The following is an 18,796-nucleotide window of genomic DNA, read 5'->3' on the forward strand; positions in this document are numbered from 1 at the left end:
GAGAAAACCTTTTAAGCAGTTTATGTAGCACAGATCTGCTCCAGAGCACACATAACAACGGGAAGTCAATGGAAAGATTCACACTTCCTTCAGCTGCCTTAGATCTATACCTCGTTCCGATATATTTGATGCATTCCCACAGCTTACAGGCTGCGGTGAGGAAGTTGTTGTGACCCTTTGGGGTAGGCATGGTCTAGTGAGTGAATTCATCATGTGGATTGTTTCTTTGGCTAATATGAATATTAAAAGTAGCTCTGTGTACGCAATTTTGTGTTCAACACTATATTTCCTTTGCAAACAGCTGCACTTCTTCTCTGTTAGCTCCACCCCAGGATGATTCACCTTGATGAAATCCCAGACAGTAGTGCAAAGGAAGCCTAGGAGTTACTTGGATGGTACAACAAAGGGCCTGTATTTCTTATCTTACCAAACTCAGCTTACACAAATCTCAGTTTTAGGTTGAAAGAACAATGAATCACGCAGCAAGCGTTGGGTGAGGACCATTTGTGGTTATGTTTCCACATTAAAACAAGGTAGGTGTGAAAATTCCACAGAACTAGTAGGACCAATGCTCACAGTAACACTCCTTCCTCTCTGCTGGTTCCTATTACCATAGGCAGAGCAGAAATCTGGCATCCATTACTAACAACAATAAGTAAACCTGGTGCTTAATCAATCTAATAAAGAATGTTGTTGCCTTGGGCAATTGCTTATGTATGTTGCCTACCCACAGGACCACCAAGCTGAGCATCAGCAGAATTCCATCTTTGGCTCAACCCACATGTGCTCATGTTTTCCTGTTTCTAATGTAATTATTTTAAGATATTCACAACATTATTAGTCTTCCATATAAAGGGTGTTTTGGTGGTTACAGTTTTCTTAGAGGTGATCTCTTCAAACCTCTTTCGCTATCTCATGACCTATCTTCTTAAGCACTTGGTCTGAAAACAAACACATCGGTACAAAAAAAAAATTCCTCCTCTCTCTGGTGAAGGTACCATGGGATGTTTCTGATGTAAAGCTGGGAAAGGAACTGTCTCCTATGTCTAACACAAATGACTTCAGGCACCTAAAGCTCCTGTGCTGTTGTACTTTTTGTAAATAAATATTCATGAAAGTAGATCACACACTCTTCCTTCTTCTGCCCCCACCCACCCCACCCTGGCTTTGACCAGGGATTCTTGTCTGAAACCTGAGAACTCTTCATTTTGCTAAACCTGATGTTGGCTTCACTAACAGGTACGGTCTGGGCTGTTTTCAGTGACAACTGTTTTTTCAGAAGTTCCCAGCTGCCTCTTCTGCAATTCCCAGTCCACTGCCCACAATTTTAGCTCTGTATTCCCTTGCTTGATATATTCCTGACTGAATACAATGTCTGGAGCTCAGTAATAGCAGTTTCCCTGGATTCATTTTTCTTCTATACATCTTGTCTAGATTTCCTCCGATCTGAAAGGCTGAGGGAGCTTCCTTTTCATGATCCCTGTGGAAGGAAGACAGGGCTGGCCCTCAGACCAGGTACTTCTCAGATGATCTATTAGAGGAATAAATTGCTCCTGAAACTCTTCTACCAAAGTTTCACACTTAGGGGACCTTTTACAGAGAGGAGCAGAAGTCTGGACTCAAGAGCACTTTCTTGCCTTTTCCTAGTGGACAAGGATCTCAGCTCCAAGAAGAGCAAGATGGTCCCCAGTGGGTCTGCAGGAGATGCAAAGCATGAAAGGCACTACGAAGGCCACATTTTCTTCCCACAGAGGTCCATAAATACCTGGGGTTTATTGCTTCGGGACAATATGTAGGGGCAAAGTCCCTCTCTCGAAGTCTCTGTGCCAGATAAATCCCAATCTTGCAGAATCAATACACTGCTCTCCTCCTCCAGCTGGTACTTTGGGATGTTGCTCTGCACTGCACTGGGGTCACAGGGGTTTAGAAGAAATTTATTAGAGATTACTTTGTGGACGCTCCTGACCCTTGTTTTCTATTTGTGCAGCACAAACCAATTGTTATCTGAGAACATAACGAAAGCTTAAATATAGTTCTCTGCTGTGATTACAATATCTTATTTCCAGGCTTGCTCTTTATTCTCTAATTACAACAGCAATGTCCAAGACCCTCAGTGAAAGTGCCCACAGAGATGCTGCTTCCATCCGCGGTAAGGAGCAGTGTTCCTAGTTGTCACGGCACGAGCCCAGGCTGCACCCTGCGAGTCCCCGCACGCCCTGCCGCACAGAGCCCGTGGGAAGCTCCCCTCCACGAGGACTGACTCTACCTCCCGGTTTCATTAGAGACATAATTTTTGCCTCTGCTCCCTACAGCTTTTTCTAAAAACAATCAATCAGACCCAAAGGATTTATTTTTGTTTTAATACCTTAACAACTGACTTGCTTTACCTTGCGCTGACAAGTCATTCCTTCTGTAGTCAGCGTTGCTACCTGCTCTCCTCTGTTGATGAGATTTCCACTGTTTTCTCCCCTGAGTTTCCATGGAAATAGTTTATTATTGTTGTCAAGGATGGACAATCCAAATATGTTTTAAAGAAGTGTAATGTAAAAACTTTGCAAAACATACTTGTAGCTGTCAACTTCTTCCAGCAAGATTTTGTTTCTTTCTTGTTTTTTTTTTTTTTTTTTTAAATGAGCAGATTCAATGTTTGCATTAAATTAGCAGTGGTATTGCAAGAAAATATTATTTTAATATACTTAGAAATGGAGAAACTGTATGAGAAGATAAAATTTCAGAAGAACATAGCTGAACTTTCAAGCACGTTGGTATAGATGACATTTTTTCTCCATTGCAAGGTAGAAAGGGGAAAAGGTAATCAATATTATTCAATGCTCATTTAAGTACATCAAAATTTTAATAAACCACCTAATAATTTTTTCTTTAAAAAGACTTTATTGGCATTTAATATATATAGGGCCACATTACCCATGACAGTTCTGTAAGTAAGCACAATTACTTGCATGAAGATTATGTATTTCCAAGATTGGGGCTATTAGGAGAAAAGACAAAAGAATCTCAAAATATTCAACTATTTCCAAATGATTTCTACAAATACCTGAACTCCCAATCCACTTTTTATCCTTGCAAAACTCCTCACAGTGCTTTATTTAAGCAAGCATTCAAATTCATCCATAACTCAGCCAGGCACATAGCCACATGCTTAACTTTAAGTTTGTCTTAAAAAAAAAAAAAATCTATTTCAATATGAAAATTCCTCGACTAGCTCATAATTTCCTGATTATCAGCAAACATTAAGCATGTTAGATAAACTACATTAAATTTACTGCTGATATAGGATGTTGAAATAATGTTTTAATAGAGATTACTCCAAACAAATGTGAAGTTTTAGGTTTTTTATCTTCATATAGATTATCTCAGGCCACTTACAGAACTCTGTAGGAGAGAGACCATCCTCTGCCACATGGTACTGAATGGCTCAAAGCACAAGTATGAAAAGTTAGAAATTTTCCCTTAAATTTTTAGGACTGCTCCACAAGGGGCTTTATAACGTAAACTGATACCAGAATGGCTGTGTATTATTTTTTATTTCCCTTCAGTCATGCCTTTTTTACTAGCCTTTCATTTGTATCTTATTATTTCTAATGATTATGCCCAATCCACAAGTGAATTATGTCAGAGAAACTTCTGTTACATTCAGCAGACTTTGAATTGGAATGTTCATTTTGTATTCTCCTATGCTTAACCTTCTTTTAAAATAATGGTTATGTAATGCCTTCAGCAGACGGGCAGGGGACATATTTCAATTGAAATTATTCCTAAAGAATAATACTGTCTTTATACGTCTTTTATAAAATGCATACATCAATGTTATTCATATGCACAGTTTCAAGTTTACGTATACAATACATGTGCATAGAATAGTAACATACCTACTCTCATCCTTTTCCCATTTTTAAAATACGATGGGTTCTTTTTCACTAGAGCCAGTCCGTAGCTGGTATCAAAACCTTATTCTGTGCCAAAGAAGTGTGGCATTGGATGAATTTCCTCTTGATTTTCAAAATAAGTTTTGTGCTAATTTGTAATTTTCTATTTAGCAGCTGATGAAAATTGACAAATGGGAATTTCCTGTGCAATTTGTGCTTTTCCAGTGTTATTTCTGTGGCTAGAACCTATTAATACAAATTGCTTTAAAAACCTCAGCTTCCATTGATGCTGTTCACACAGTCAGAGCTTTCAGTATAATTTTATTATTTGATAGATGCTAGGTATTTAACTCTTGTGATTTTTTTTTACAGGCATTCCAGTCCAACAGCAGGAAAATGTCCTTCCAAAAAGTTTTCCAACCTTAATTTTTTGATAAGGCCCTTTTTATTTCTGTGCAGCTAAAGAAAGGGAAAAAAAAATTCCTTATGTGTGTGACTTTTGGAGATTGCTAAGAAAAATCTGAGCAGAGTGGGGAGCACGGGGAATCTTTTTCAGATGTTGTGATGCGAAGGATTTTCTCTCTCATCTCCCAAACCCTGTAGATGGAGCCCTCCACTAAGATCTTGCTGTATCTCTAGCACAGATTGACTTCTTTTGGGTTGATGATGATTGATCGTGTTGTTTTCTTCATTACTTTAAACCTAATCAGTGCTTGGTGTAATTTGAGTAATGATTGCTCATTATTGGCAATTGTGAAGTTTAAGGCTTTCTTCATTTTACCTCACAAGACAGCCAGTTGGGAGATGCTCGTACATCCCCATTTGGGCAATGTTTGAGGTAAGAGAAGGAGGAACCATCATCAGTGATAGGCGGTAGTGAAAGCTTTCTGCAAGTTTATTACTGCATGTTTTCTTGGCGGGGGCTCCTGATGTTGCCCCTGTGATCAGATCTGATCATGAAAAAATGAGTTTCTTAGCAGACTATATCACTTAGGCCTTACTGAAATGCCTCAGTTCAATAAATCATGCTATTTCCTAATAATGTACCTTATAAGGTGATATGGGTGGATTAGCAAATAAAAGGGTTTTTTATTTCCTGAAAAAAATGGAAAGAAGATAATGAATGAGGACCATATACAGACCAAAACTATATTGTTTCTCATTATCCAAATTCTGCTGCTAACTTTGTTATTTTGAATTAAGAATAAGGGGAATTATTGCATAAAGGAGTGGTTAATTTACAGGCATTAAGCTTGGTAAGCAGAGAAAAAGATGTTAAGCTGTTCAGTACCCGGAGGACACACCATGGGAGTCTGGCTAAGCCCTTCGTTTGTGCTGAAATTATGCTAAGGACATAATGAAAATCTGTATAAATCAGAAAATTTCAGATTCACAGTTCTGGGAGGAAGGACAGTTTTTCGTCCTGGGCCTGCTTCCACAGGTACAGCACTATCTAAGAGTAGATGATTATATATAATGATTTATCCAAACAGAACAATTAAGAAAAAAATGGACCCTTTCCATATTATTGGTAATTCTTACCAGTTGCTTCAGCCATATTAAGCCAAAAGTCACATGTGATGCCTCGTGAAATGTTTTATCAATTTAAAAAATTGCTGTGTAGTTCAGTTGAGATAAAATATATGGTGCTTGCATTAGATACCGCAGTTTTATCCATTCTGTTTTCAATGCTCTTATTTTATGTTTGCATTGACACAAATCATTCAGAGAATATGTTAGTCAATAATTTAATTAAAACATTGGGGTTTTTTTCGGTTGTCTTTTACATCCATGAAAAAATTCGCACTAAACACAAAACATATGAACCTCAATTTGTTCTATGGTAAACCAGCTAATTCTGAGGTGAAAAGGGTCCAGAGACATCCATGGAGCTTGCACGGAGCTATTCTCTCTTTGTAATTCCACAAGGCATTTTGTAGTAGGGAAAGCGGGGATGCTTTCTCTCTCTACCTTACTGAGCTGACATCTAACAGCCAAGAGCGCAGTATCAGTGACACGCTCGGTAACTGAGGTGCCTTCAGATGAGGAGGTTATGCGTTTCCTACCCGACGTGATCGCGCTCAGCCTTAGGGGCAGTTTCAGTGCATGCAGCAGCACTGATAGAAAGAGTCTTAGCAACAGACCAGGCGCTTGCTGGAGGGGACAAGATATCTCATTTGCTTAAGTCAGGCCAGAGGACCCCAGCATGGATAAAGCTCAGGGGTTTGTTTTGTTGTTTTTTTTTTTCCCCCTCCTCATTTGCTTTTTTTTCTGGAAAGAGACATTGCCTACTATGACTATGCAAGTAAAAATAAATACATTCTGATATTATAACATCACAATAATGTGATCGTTTGAATTCATACTGAGAACAGTAAAAACAATATGCTTTCTGATTGAATTATTCAAGCTCTTAGCTTTTTAAGTTTCAATTATAGATACAAACACTGTATGCAAGAGAAACTGAACAATAAACGGCATTTTCTAGCTGAGGTATAAAAAGCAGTGAGTTGCGGAAAATGATTTTTTTAAAGATGAAAGTGTAGGCCATCATTAAGATCAAATCTATGAGAGTAGAAGCTCTGTAAAGCACAATGTTGCTATAGTACGCTACTCCAGATGTAATACCACACAGACTTACTTGGCTGTGATTCCGACTTACTCAGTAATGACAAGCAACAAAGAAAACAGGCGTGTGATAAGTGTATGTTCAAATACTGAGTTTAGATGAAAAGTAATATGCAATACTATCAAAATAAGTACAGAAAGCAAAAAGATGTTTTAAATTCTTCTTAGAAATGCAAAAAATATTGCACGCTTTAAAAAAAAAAACACAACACGAATGGTTTGCTATTGTTTGTAAAAATGCACAGGGAAATACTAAAGACTGAGTGTGTGTTTGTGTCTGTGTGTTTTCTCACATAAGGATTTGTACTAACACTATTTATGTCTTAGAAGACTTTTGCAAAATACGTTATAGTCTTACAAGCCTATATATGCAGAAACAAACTATAGACTGGAACATATGCATATGTGGACTAAAATAAATAAGAATCATTCAATTTAATAAAGATTAAAACCATAACAGAAAAACAGGATATTTATAGCCCTAAATTAAGTCACCATGTTGTTACTATAATCCATGTTACTGATTCTACCCCCCTGAACGATTCTGTGATCTTATGTCTTCATTTGGGGACTGATGCTACAAGCATGTGTGCATGTATTTATAATTTCTTTAATAGTATCACAGAAGCCAGCTGCATTGTCTTGATGGCTGGTATTGCTGACCTAATGAGGCAAAGCCATGTAGAGCTGTTTAACTTCATGCGCTGTGAGAAGCCATACTTAGGTCAAATGTTGAAGTTACTCTTTCAAAATGTACAGAACTGAACCACCTAATGTTTTAGCTGCTCTCATGATTTTTCTTCTTACCTTGGGACAAAAAAAATCATTGCAAACCTCAGAAATAGTTATTAGCAAATTCAATTTTTACAGGGATTATTTTTTTGTATACATTTTAAAATACAGAAATAAAGAGGTCCTTTTCTGTGTGAGAATCCAAAAAATCAGTTACTTTGAAAATTTAATTCTTCCCCAAAAAGCCACTTTTAAATGAAAACTACTCATGTCCCAAACCATTCAACTTCCTGCAGTGTCTAGAAATATTTTGGCCATGGAGGCACATTAGAAACTACTGCTTCTCCGTAGTGAGCTCCTAGAGATACCAGAACCATTAACTCCTGAGTACCGCTCAGACTGGTTTCAGATGGCAATGCAGCCCTCCTCCTTCTCCAATCCTCGGCCACTCACTTCTGCTCTGGCAGAAGACTCATGAGAAAAGAAATGGTTTTGTCTGACAGGTTAGTTTTCAGCTGGATCTGCTCCCCGATGATTCCCCGGGTGGCTGCAGAAGCGCTGCCCCAGGCAGGGGCCGGCGGGAGTTCTGTAAGCCACAGAGAGATAGGGTGGGGAGCGGGGACCAGACGACTTCTGCTGGCAGGGTTGGTTTATACTGAATTAAGCTGTTCACCAAACCACAGTCTAATTTATCTTTCGTGGCACTCTCTTCTCTAATAATGCAATGGCGTTTACTTTTAGTCTGAAAGGAGGACAGCAAACTAGTTGGAGAGCCGTAAATATACGGCTATGTTTCACAGCTTATATTGCTTTACAGTTCTATTTTGCATAAGGAAATAACCGTGGAAGAGGAGTTAACATGGCTGAATCTACCTTTTGCTTTTTTTAACATGCACTTGTGGCCATTTTTTATGTAAGTAAATCTAATATATGACCAGGTTACCTTTAAATAGAGGGCAGATGCATAAAACTAGACATGTGAGGTTTAGATATGAGCACAAACTTAAAGATTAAGAGTAGCTTTTTCCTTTCTAATTGAATTCTTGTTTGAGATCTAATTTCTTGATAAGCAATAAATATATATGCAGGTACATACACATACCCATAACTAAAGAACTCCTAAAAACAGGATTTCCACTTTTTGGCATATTTTTCATCATTTATCATCATGATTAGTTTTAGATTAGACCAATATGTATTCCTATTTTAAGTTGTTTTGAAAGAGACTCAATATTGATTGCACGTGTTTTCCCACATCAACATGAACAGAAAATGAATGATAAATACATTCTCTCTGGATGTTTTGAATACAGCAACATTTGGGGGTTAATGAAGGTAAAGGAAAAGCTCTCAGATAGAATCATTGGCCTTCTGCCACAAAACTAGAGAAGTAAACTGGAGCTGTAATTTCCAGTTCTGAGGGAGCTGAAACACAAGAGCAAAGCTCCAGGTCTCCGAGCACAGCACATCACCCTGCACACAGATTTTTGGTCCATGCCCCCCAGGAAAGGAGAGCCATGAAGTGGTACTAACTGATGGAAACTATGGTCTAGTGGCTGCAGTGGCACTCCTCTTTTATTTGCACATATTGGAAGAAGAGGTGGATAGATGATACCATATGTCAGAAATAATTACAATGCTATCGAGTCTCAGTATGACAAAGGGGAAACTAATGACTTTGGCTAGGGCCAGGGAGAATATAAAGCAATATTTTTTGGGAAAAAAAAAAAAGGTCAGTGTCTGGGAAGATCACCAGAACTGGGGCTGGGTGAAAACAGACAATTTTGAAGCAAATTCTTCTGGTTTTCAAGCAAGACAACAATCTACATTGCTGATAATTCATAGGAAATTTCAGTTATCTATTTGTTGCATCCTGGAAGAAGCCAGAAGTGTTTTCTCAGCTGGATTTCCACATTCCAGAGCTGACTGACATTTACATCCAAAAGCAAAACCATACTTGCTGCCCACAGTGTGGTTCTCCAGGCTGAGACTTCAACATATCACAAGAGGAACCCATAAGAATGAATCACAGGAGGATTAGCTTTTGAGGAAGCAAATTTTGAAGAATCAAGACACAGCCATCTTCCCTTTGAAAAACATAAGATTCTCCCATTGCGTTCAACAGGTCTCTCTACTTGCACAAGCTGCTTTTTTTCCAGTGACCCAAAGAGCTGTAACTGCTGGGGAGATATTTGTCAGTCCCATTCATGCTTCCATGTGAAGATAGCTCTTCCACAGACAAATGAAGCCTATTTCCACAAGGGTAATTGAGATTAGAAAGTCTTGCAGCACAGAAAGTTTATTCCCCAGGAATTGGTCATGTAGCCCAGTAGCCTGCTGCTCTGCCTTAGCTTTTGTCAGCTTTGCCCATTGGTGCCTCTTCATCGCTAGTTGGGCAAATGTACCTGAACTGATTACTGAAAAACCCCTATATGTTTTGAATGCATTTGACTTGTTTCATTGAGCAAAGAAAACTCAGCTAAAGGACTGCATGGTTGGCCTGAGAAATTATTAACCAGTGTAATTTGCATGAGAAATTGGTGAGATCCTGGAACAGGAAAATATTGCAGCAACACACCACTCCGAGAGACAAATGAAGCCGATCCGATGAGCATTAAAAAGCTGAGAGTGATCCTTGCAACACTTACTTAAAAATCAACAACCGAACGGACTGGCAATTGAGAGGCCTCACTAAAATATACCCTACCTTTGCTAAATTGCTCCTGCCAGAGGACTTTTTGTCTCTAAAGTTCATAAGCACTCCCCATGGGAAAAAGCAGTAAATATGAGCTATTTACCAGAAGTTGTCTAAGGCAAGCTGTACTTCCCAAATCTTTCTTACAAATGTTCAGTCCTATCTAAAATGACAGCAAACATTGTACAGCAGTAATGTTTAGTACAGGGCCAGACCAGCAGAACAAGGCCAATTTGTACCAGACGAAGAGCCAACTCACAGAGGTAGCCTGCTGGTCCAGGGCTGCGTCTCTGGCTGCAGAGACTTGAAAGCTCTCACTCCAGAGCTCTAGGAGCTTTGCTGATAAAGGGATCTGGGAGCTTTTTTGGACCACGGGTGGCTCAGTGGCAGAAATTTCTCCAGCTGTACAAAGTGGCCAGAGTTTTTAATTCTCAGACTCCCTAGTCACTGCCTTGGCAATAGAGGCAAGTTGTGCAGAGGTAACTGAGCCGTTTCTGAAGGACATTATGGATCATGTAGCCATCTACTATAGCAGGAGGCTCATCTCCCTGTCTGAAATAGTCCCGTTCACTCCTATCCTCCTATGTTTTTCAGCCTTGCTGTGTAAGTATGTCCAGTTACGCCACTCGACATTAAAATAGCTGCTTCTAAGGCAGGATTACTCTAGTGGGAGAGCAAACCAGCACATTTCCCAGACCTTCTCCCTCTCCTCCTTGCTAGCCAATGCACCCGTAACGTAAATGGTTTACTCTAGACCAAAGGGCAACATTTTGTGAAGCTTCTTGTTCAAGTTCTGGTAACATATAACTTGTAAGCATGCACTTTGACCCTCCCTGAGCTTGGAACATTTCTCTCTGGCAACTGAGAGTATTTTTCCATCCTGAGGATGACTTAATTAAATAAATAAATCTTTGAGGCTGATACGGTTGCCTCTAAGTTTCATTCCTTGGCTGAATGCCCCTTCTTCTCCAAAGTACTGTCAAGTATGGATAGGACAGCATGGGAAAAAGGATTCTGGTCCCCACTACTGTTCTTGTCACACTGTGCTAGTGGAAATCAGAGGCCTTAATTTGGAGCTATAACCGTAGGAAAAAGAACTAGAATAGGACTACAGGCAGGATCAGTAAGAAAATTCTCTTTAAAGCAAAGTGAAGGAAAGAGCTGAAAATATGCTCCTTTTATAAAAGACACCAAATCTTTGTAATGTTAGTGGGAAGTAGCTGCATGCTTCAAAGAGGAGCAAACATATTCAGTTCAGTCCTTCAGACAACAGTGCTCCAAAGGGAAACAACAATAACTATTTATTTTATACATATTGGTGCAGTACAGAGTGTAATACTGAATGTCATCTCTTATCTGCCATGAAAAGACACTACCACCATAAACACCTGAGTGGAAATGATCCCCTGCAATCCCACATCATCTCTGTTGTATACAGGCCTTTCCTTGGCTGTTTATTTGCTCAGATTATATGCCCTTGAGCAGCGTGTCAGAAATCTGAACACTGATTAAACCTCACAGCTGACCTAACCTATTGGGAAGAAATGTTCATGTATTAAGCCGAATAAATTCTGCCCAGTTATAACTGTGAAACCCAAATACTATTCAAAATAGGCCAAACACAGAAACCCAGATGCAAACTATTTGCTCTCTCAGGGTGTCTAAGTCTAGAACCAAATTTTGCTACATAACAGCAACAGTAATAGTGCTGCTTCGACGTGACTGAGAGCCAGCTCTTTGGGGTCAGAAAGATGTCATGCCATTTAAGATAAAATGAGACTTATTTAATACTAACAATATATATTTTATTCCACTGGTTTGGGGTTGGTTTTGTTTGGTTTTTTTTGTTTGGTGTTTTTTTGTTTTAAGAGCTGACTCTGAAAAGGCAAAACCAAGCTTTTCTGATGTATGTCAACTGTGAGACCAAGCATTCCTTATTGGTTATTTATGAAAGACTTTCCTGGCTGACTCTTAGAGTCCTCCTTATCAGTTTAATCATAATTAGTTTATTATTGCTCACTGTAAAGTCTAGGAAATCAAACTCCAAGTACAACATGATTTAAAGAGCTTGTTTTATAATTCTGCTCTCGGCGTCCTCTCACTGTGTTTTCAGATGGCAGGGAAAACTCCCTGGAACTCAACAATGTTCAGAAAATTGTTTTGATTAGTAAAACTGTTATCCAGTCCTCTTGCTTGATCCCCAGTTGATTGACTTAGAGATAAAGTTTAAGTCCTGAAATGTTGAGCAACTACAAGGTGTATAATACAACCACCCCCAGAGGATTCAAGCATTTTACAAACTATTTCCAAATGGTGCTCCATAGTTAACCCTGCTTAAAATGCAAACCGCTCCAACAGGTGGAAGCAGTTTTCTACTGCGTATCTCCTCTGTCAGGTTGAGAAGGGAATCGTTTGAATCACAAGCACCACAAAGTACAGTAAATGTCACTGGTTAGAGTTCAAAACACTGAACTGAGCTGGTGTTTTTCATTGTGGTACTGGCCAGAAGGCAGTGCTACAGGAAAAAAATCACATTTAACCTGGTGCCCCAGTGTTCCCTTACCCAGCGAATCCAGAGGACAGAAAAGCAGGTATTTGCGTTTTGGGCCTTCTACTCTTCTTTCATTAAATGCGCTAGATTAATCTGCCCCGGCATAAGGATAGTTCAGAGCAGCGTTCGGTGAATTCACCACGTCTTCCACCAGTATTTTTGGTGGGTGGCAATCAGGGGCATGGCTTACCACATATACCACGAGCTGCAATGGATATGCCCTGGGATGTTCCTGAGCCTCAGCGGTTTGCAGAAGATAAGCAGCAGCTCAGTGACTCAAGCCCACTTTTACTTGAAACAAATGAACCCATTATTCCAGTATTTCACAGCAAAGAAAAAATGGAATTCCAGCCTTAGTTTGAAACCACAGGCATATCTAGGGTTAAAGTTGTCGCTAAATGTTATTTTAACATGGACTCTGTAGAAATTTTGGTGGTAAAGAAAGAAATTCTGTAACTGACAAAAACTATGAAAATAATATGGAGTTATCAAACACAACCATTTATGGCAGGAAATATCTCCTCTGATATATCTTCTGTATTTCCAGCAGCAGCAGTGTACATACATATTAAAAAGGAATTTGCCTGAAAGCGTGTGATTAGATAACCCATCTCATATTTAATGTTAATTTATGAGCATTAGGCAAGTTCTTATGAAGCCTTTTTAAACCAATTCATTGCCACGGAGCTGATCATTTATATCAGTCCTTGTACTCAGGTAGTAAAATTCCATAATTCACTCCACTAGATAACTCTCTTAGCAGAAGGCTTCGCTAGCGCTCAATATATTATCATCAATACTAAGGAATACTATTATTTCTCACTAACGGCATTATTCATCATGAATGAAGATGCCCTGTATCTGCTACTGGTACCTTTGGTGCTAAATAATCCTATTCTCTCTGAACGTAAAGGCACGCGGCTGCTCAGAGGAACACATAGATTCAGCGGTTCTGTGCTTTAGTCTCAGCTCTGCCACTCGCTCCCCTTAGCGCCTCGGGCGAATCTTTTAAAACTCCTAATACTGCGGTAGCCACTCAATGACAAAGCAAAGCTTGACTTTGTTGCACAAGAGCATCCACCACTTTGTCCGGTTCTCTATCAAAGCCTTTTGGCAGTAACTGGGGAATGAGTCTATGTGAAGACATGCAAGACACCTGCACCTAGGAATTTATGGGAATCCAAGACACACGTTGCTGGGGCTATTGACACAGAGATTGCATTGGAAGAATTATAGAGATATAGATAAAACCTCACAGCCTCAGTATCCGTACACAGCTACAAAGAGAGCACAAATTCAGCCACAGCCCAAACCTGCCATTGCTTTCGGGTGGTATTTCCAGCCAACTTGTTCATGTGAGTCTGATTGGGAAGTATGATTCATTTGATAAATCATTTCAAAGTTTCTAAAACATTGGAGACAGTGAAAGGGCAAAGTATTATTAACGTTACAAGAGGGTCTGAAATCCAAAAAGCAGATTTGAATTTATGGCTTTGATTTTTTTGCCAAAGCTGGGGTCTGAACATTCAGTTCCGTTTAGCCTGCAGATAGGGACCCGCTCTGACATTTAGATCTGTTTTCTGGGTTTCAGATTCCAAATCCATTCAAAATCTTGGTGTCTCTAATATTTATTGCAAAAGTTCAGATTCGCTTCACCCACAGCCCTGCAATGCTGCTCTAGCACTGTGGCCAGCTGGTGTTCCAGTCCCACAGTCACATCCATGCTTTCCCCTCATGTCCCCACCATTGAAGAGCTAGACTGAACCCAGAAACTTCAAGGAACAAAGAAAAGACACCAGAATAGAGATGTTGACGTTGAGGGGTTCAAAATGGCATTTGATAAAAGGACATCTAGCAATGCTGGTACTAAGCATATACTATAGGCTTGTGAAGGTATACATCACTCAGTAAAATAATAAATAAAGCATGCTTCATCTGTACTTGCCATGAACTAATCTACGTTACAGAACAGTCCTATAGGTGGGATAAATCTAACCTAACGTTAGCAGTCTCTTGGGAAGCATCCCTTTTCACTGAGTAGGAAAGAAAGAGGAAATGCCCGTTCCCTTTCCGGTATTGTGCAGAGCTTGATTCAGATGAGGCATCAGTTAGCATTTCTCTTGATGAGTATTTGACAAACTATTATTTAAACTATTTCCATTGCCAGGTCTTTGGGAAAACTACACTCGGTGCCAAACAGTCTGTTAAAATCTTGCCTAACAAGTCTGCACATTCCACACTTGAGAATTTAAGCAGATGCTTTATACGGCTAAGAGAAAGAGCTCCCTCCCAGCGTCCACGGTGGAATTTCAGGTTGCTTAATGGTGTCCAAATTCCTTCCCACCAGATACGTTTCCTACCAAATCATGAAAAAAATACATCTTCTGCTGAGGTATTAAAACACAGAGGAGAAAACACATCAGCTGTGATGTCTTAATGCGGAAGGCTGAGAGAGAAAAGGTATGAATTAAGATCCACAAACGTAAAAACAATGCTGCTTTTTGTGGCATGTATCTTCTGTACCTACATCTCTAATGTCAGCTAACATACAGTAGTAAAGTTTGAAGATGTAAATATTCTATTATTCAAGGGATATTTGAAGATTGAACGCAAATCATGCTAAACAAGATATTACAGTTGTCTAGTACTTAACGCATTAGAAAAAGAGCAAAGAAGTAATGCCGGATACTGGTGAAGACAAGAATTACCAAGTGAGTTCAGTGCCTTCAAAGCTGGCTAAATTCTTTTTGAGAAAATCTGTTATCCAAATCCCAGAATTCTCAATGACTATGGACAATCTCTAAAGCGGTCTAGTCACCAAATAACTGAAATGTGATAGGAACTGTTATTTCATGAGATTTCTGCCATTTGGGGCTACAACCTTACAATACGTTTTGTGAGATACCAGGCAGAGGAAGAACAGGGAAGAAAGGTCTTCTCTTTTTGAACTGAAACGAAAGATGAAAGCCTGGGACAAATTCCACTCAGGGACTGAAACTGTTATGTTCACAAGGCTGTTTCATTTCCAAAATAGAATAAAAGAAAGCAAAATAAAATAAGACAAAATGAAGTAAAATAATGCTTGGTGACTACTAAGAAGGTAGTTAAGATTTACACAGAACTTTCCAAGCCTTGATCGGTAATTTTCTAAAATTAAATAGTATTTTACTCAAAATTACATGTATGTTAAGAGATCTGTTTCCTCTACAATGTCTGCCAATAACTTCAGGTAGTTTTATGGGGGACTGTGTGGGCTGTGAGTTCCCAAGTTGGGGCAATAGCCTCAGAGCATATAAAATCACTTCCCATACTCCCTGAGCTCCTCCAACCAACGTAACAGAGATGGCTACAATATTGTCCTTCTCTACCAAATTTCAAATTGGAACAGCAGTCATCCGTTCCTCTTCATATCAATTCTTGCTTATACCAGAAGGGAAATTAAACAAAAAGCATAAAAAAACTAGAATGAACACAGCCAGACACATTTTAGACCCTTCAGACAGTATGCCTCACCGTATCTCTCTACAGTCATTCAGAGACGAGGAAATCATTATTATAAAATTACACGTTTGTTTGAATAGTTAGTTAAACTAGTCAGTCCTGTAAAACCCCCTTTTTCGCAAAGCTAGACAGTTTTGTGTTTTCACTCCCAAAATCACTCAAAGAAATCTCTTCCTTTCTTCACTCTACCCTTTGTGCTAAGGCAGGTCAATGGACAGGTCAATGAACTGGGAATTCAGACACGTGCATTCCACCGCTGTGTTAGCACTAAGTGATACTGTGACTTAGTAAAAGTCACTTCACCCCTCTGTTCCAGTTTTCCCGTCTGCAGACTGGTATCAACACCTGCCTACTCTCTTTGGCCTGGGGAACCACTGCTGTGGTCCCAAGGAGGTTTCAGGATGGCCAACGCTCCGGGCCCAAGGTCAACTTTGAGAAGGAAAAATCTCGCCTCCCCTATTGCTCTTTACCACAATGCCTCAACTTCAAGGGCAGTTTCTTCACAGGTTTCCTGAAAACTTGGATATTTTTGTGGTAGGAACAGAAAGAGAAGAGGAAAGTTCTTCTGAGCTCCTCATTCTGATAACCCATGTCAATAAACCTCGCCAAAAACCTTAACTCCTGTGCGCTCAACCATTCACCTCTCATCAGGCTGTAAGCGACCAGTCTGTAACAGGTCTTGAATTTTTCATCTAAGGGAGAAGTTGAGCAGTTTTATATCAGAAAAAATCTGTTTTCAGAAATTTTTTTAATATTTTGAGAGTTTTTAACTTTATACTGAACATATTCTACAGATCAATGTAGTGTGTGTAAGACTCTGGATACAAACAGTTGCCCTGATTTTCATCTTCACACCAAGTATCAGCTCTGGATACTTCCTGCATTAATCAAGCCAATTACCAAATAGGTACCATTCAGTGGCACCAATGAAAAGGTTAATTGTTTCCTTTTGCTACGATAAATAATAGTGACATCTAAAACAGAGCAATTTGAGAACCACTGGTGAAGGATGAATCTTATGGTAAGTGTATTGAGGTACTGCTGGTCCAGATTCCCTGTACAAATTAACACTGGTTTCCAGCTTTGCTAATGAATGGCTGTTACACTTTGCAGCTGGAGGTTTCTACTGCAACAAATTCAGAAAGAAATTTTGAGGTAGAAGAAGAAATGAAGGGACAGGCACCGAGACCAAGAAAGCCTAATTATTGCAAGAGACCATCATTTGGACGTTTCCTTTAAGAGTGAATTATATATGATAATGGCTTCATTGTCATCAAATAGAATACAATTAATTTTATTTTTTAGTATGTTATCAGCAAGCAAACCACCAGTATTAGCTAGATACCATCTGGGAGTGACAGTTTCCTTATTACAAAATATGTAAAAATATGGACTCCCTTAAGGAATCTGTTGCACTACATCTGCTCCGATTTTTGTTATATGCTAATGGATTTTAACCCAGCATATGAAGCATGTAAAAAAAATAAGAGAAAATTTTCAACTAAATTACTTGTTTCACATTTGAAGTGTCACAAAGACAGAGACAGCCACATATGTAGCCTTAGCTACAGGGGACTGGTAAGAAACAAAGAAGTAAGGAAGATGCATTTCTTACCTGCTGTTTTGCTACCCAAGCCTCTCTCTCAAGAGGGATTCTAGCTGCCCCCATAATTAAGGCCACTTGATATGTGAAGGAAGTATTGGGACTATACACAGCTAAATCTCCAATAAGCTTAGGTGATAACAAAAGATTGTGACTGCTGAAGCACAATTATCTTCCGTATTTCCCTCTGTTCATAATATTTTAAACAATCACAATGATTAAAATGGTCTATTACAATTAAGAGACTATTCTCCAGGGGAGAGGGTTGGGTTTTCATGGTCTTCACACATTTCCTTAACTTCCCTTGCAATGATCAGATCTGGAGAATCAGCTGGAATGACAGACTGTTCAGTTAGGTAACGAGGAGCTGTCTAGATTAGACTGAGAACGTGGTAGATTAAAAACCCTTTCTGCTGAAATATTGGTGTCATCATTTTTGAGAGAATGACCTATTACCAGAGCTTGAAATAAATGACTGTGCTGCAAACACAGGGCAGAGGAGGGCTGGTTTTTTCCTGCCTTTTTTTTTCCCCCCGTACAATTATGTAGCGCTGTAGCTTTAGGCTAACAGAATTTTTTGCACTTGTAAAGCAGTTTGGTATGAATTGCTTTTCCATGGATCTGTGTCCCCAGGCCCTGCGATGTGAAATATACCAGGCATTACTTTTTCATTAGCATCAACATGGGACATTTCTATGTATTAAGCACTAAAAAAATATTTCATGATCTGTTTACACTTCATATATATATTAATTAGAGCCGGGAAGTTTTTGACTGCACATAAGCTTTTTGCGTAACTTTTCTTTAAATAAAAGTAATGCACTGCCAGCTGTGGAGTCCCAGAGATTTTCCAGACTATTTGAAAAGAGTATCTCTTCTCTTGCTTGTGTGTGTATTTAAATATGCATATATAAATATATGGCTACACGCATATATGCTCACACATACAAGATATTATTATTTACAGGTGTAAAGGTGTAATTCACAATGAAGCTCTAAATTCAATATTTTCTAGAAAGAAATACTGTGTGATTGTACTCTAAATGTGTACGACCTAAAGTAATGCTTGTAGGAAGGAAAAGTACCTTACACCTTTAAAAATCAGTACTTACACGCTTTATACAAGCCCTCATATGTGATAAATTGAAAGAGCTTTAGAAATATAAATTAATTAAGTTTCACAACACATGGGCAAGCTA

Source organism: Calonectris borealis, chromosome 11, assembly GCF_964195595.1.
Source record: "Calonectris borealis chromosome 11, bCalBor7.hap1.2, whole genome shotgun sequence".
In the NCBI taxonomy this organism is placed as follows: Eukaryota; Metazoa; Chordata; class Aves; order Procellariiformes; family Procellariidae; genus Calonectris; species Calonectris borealis.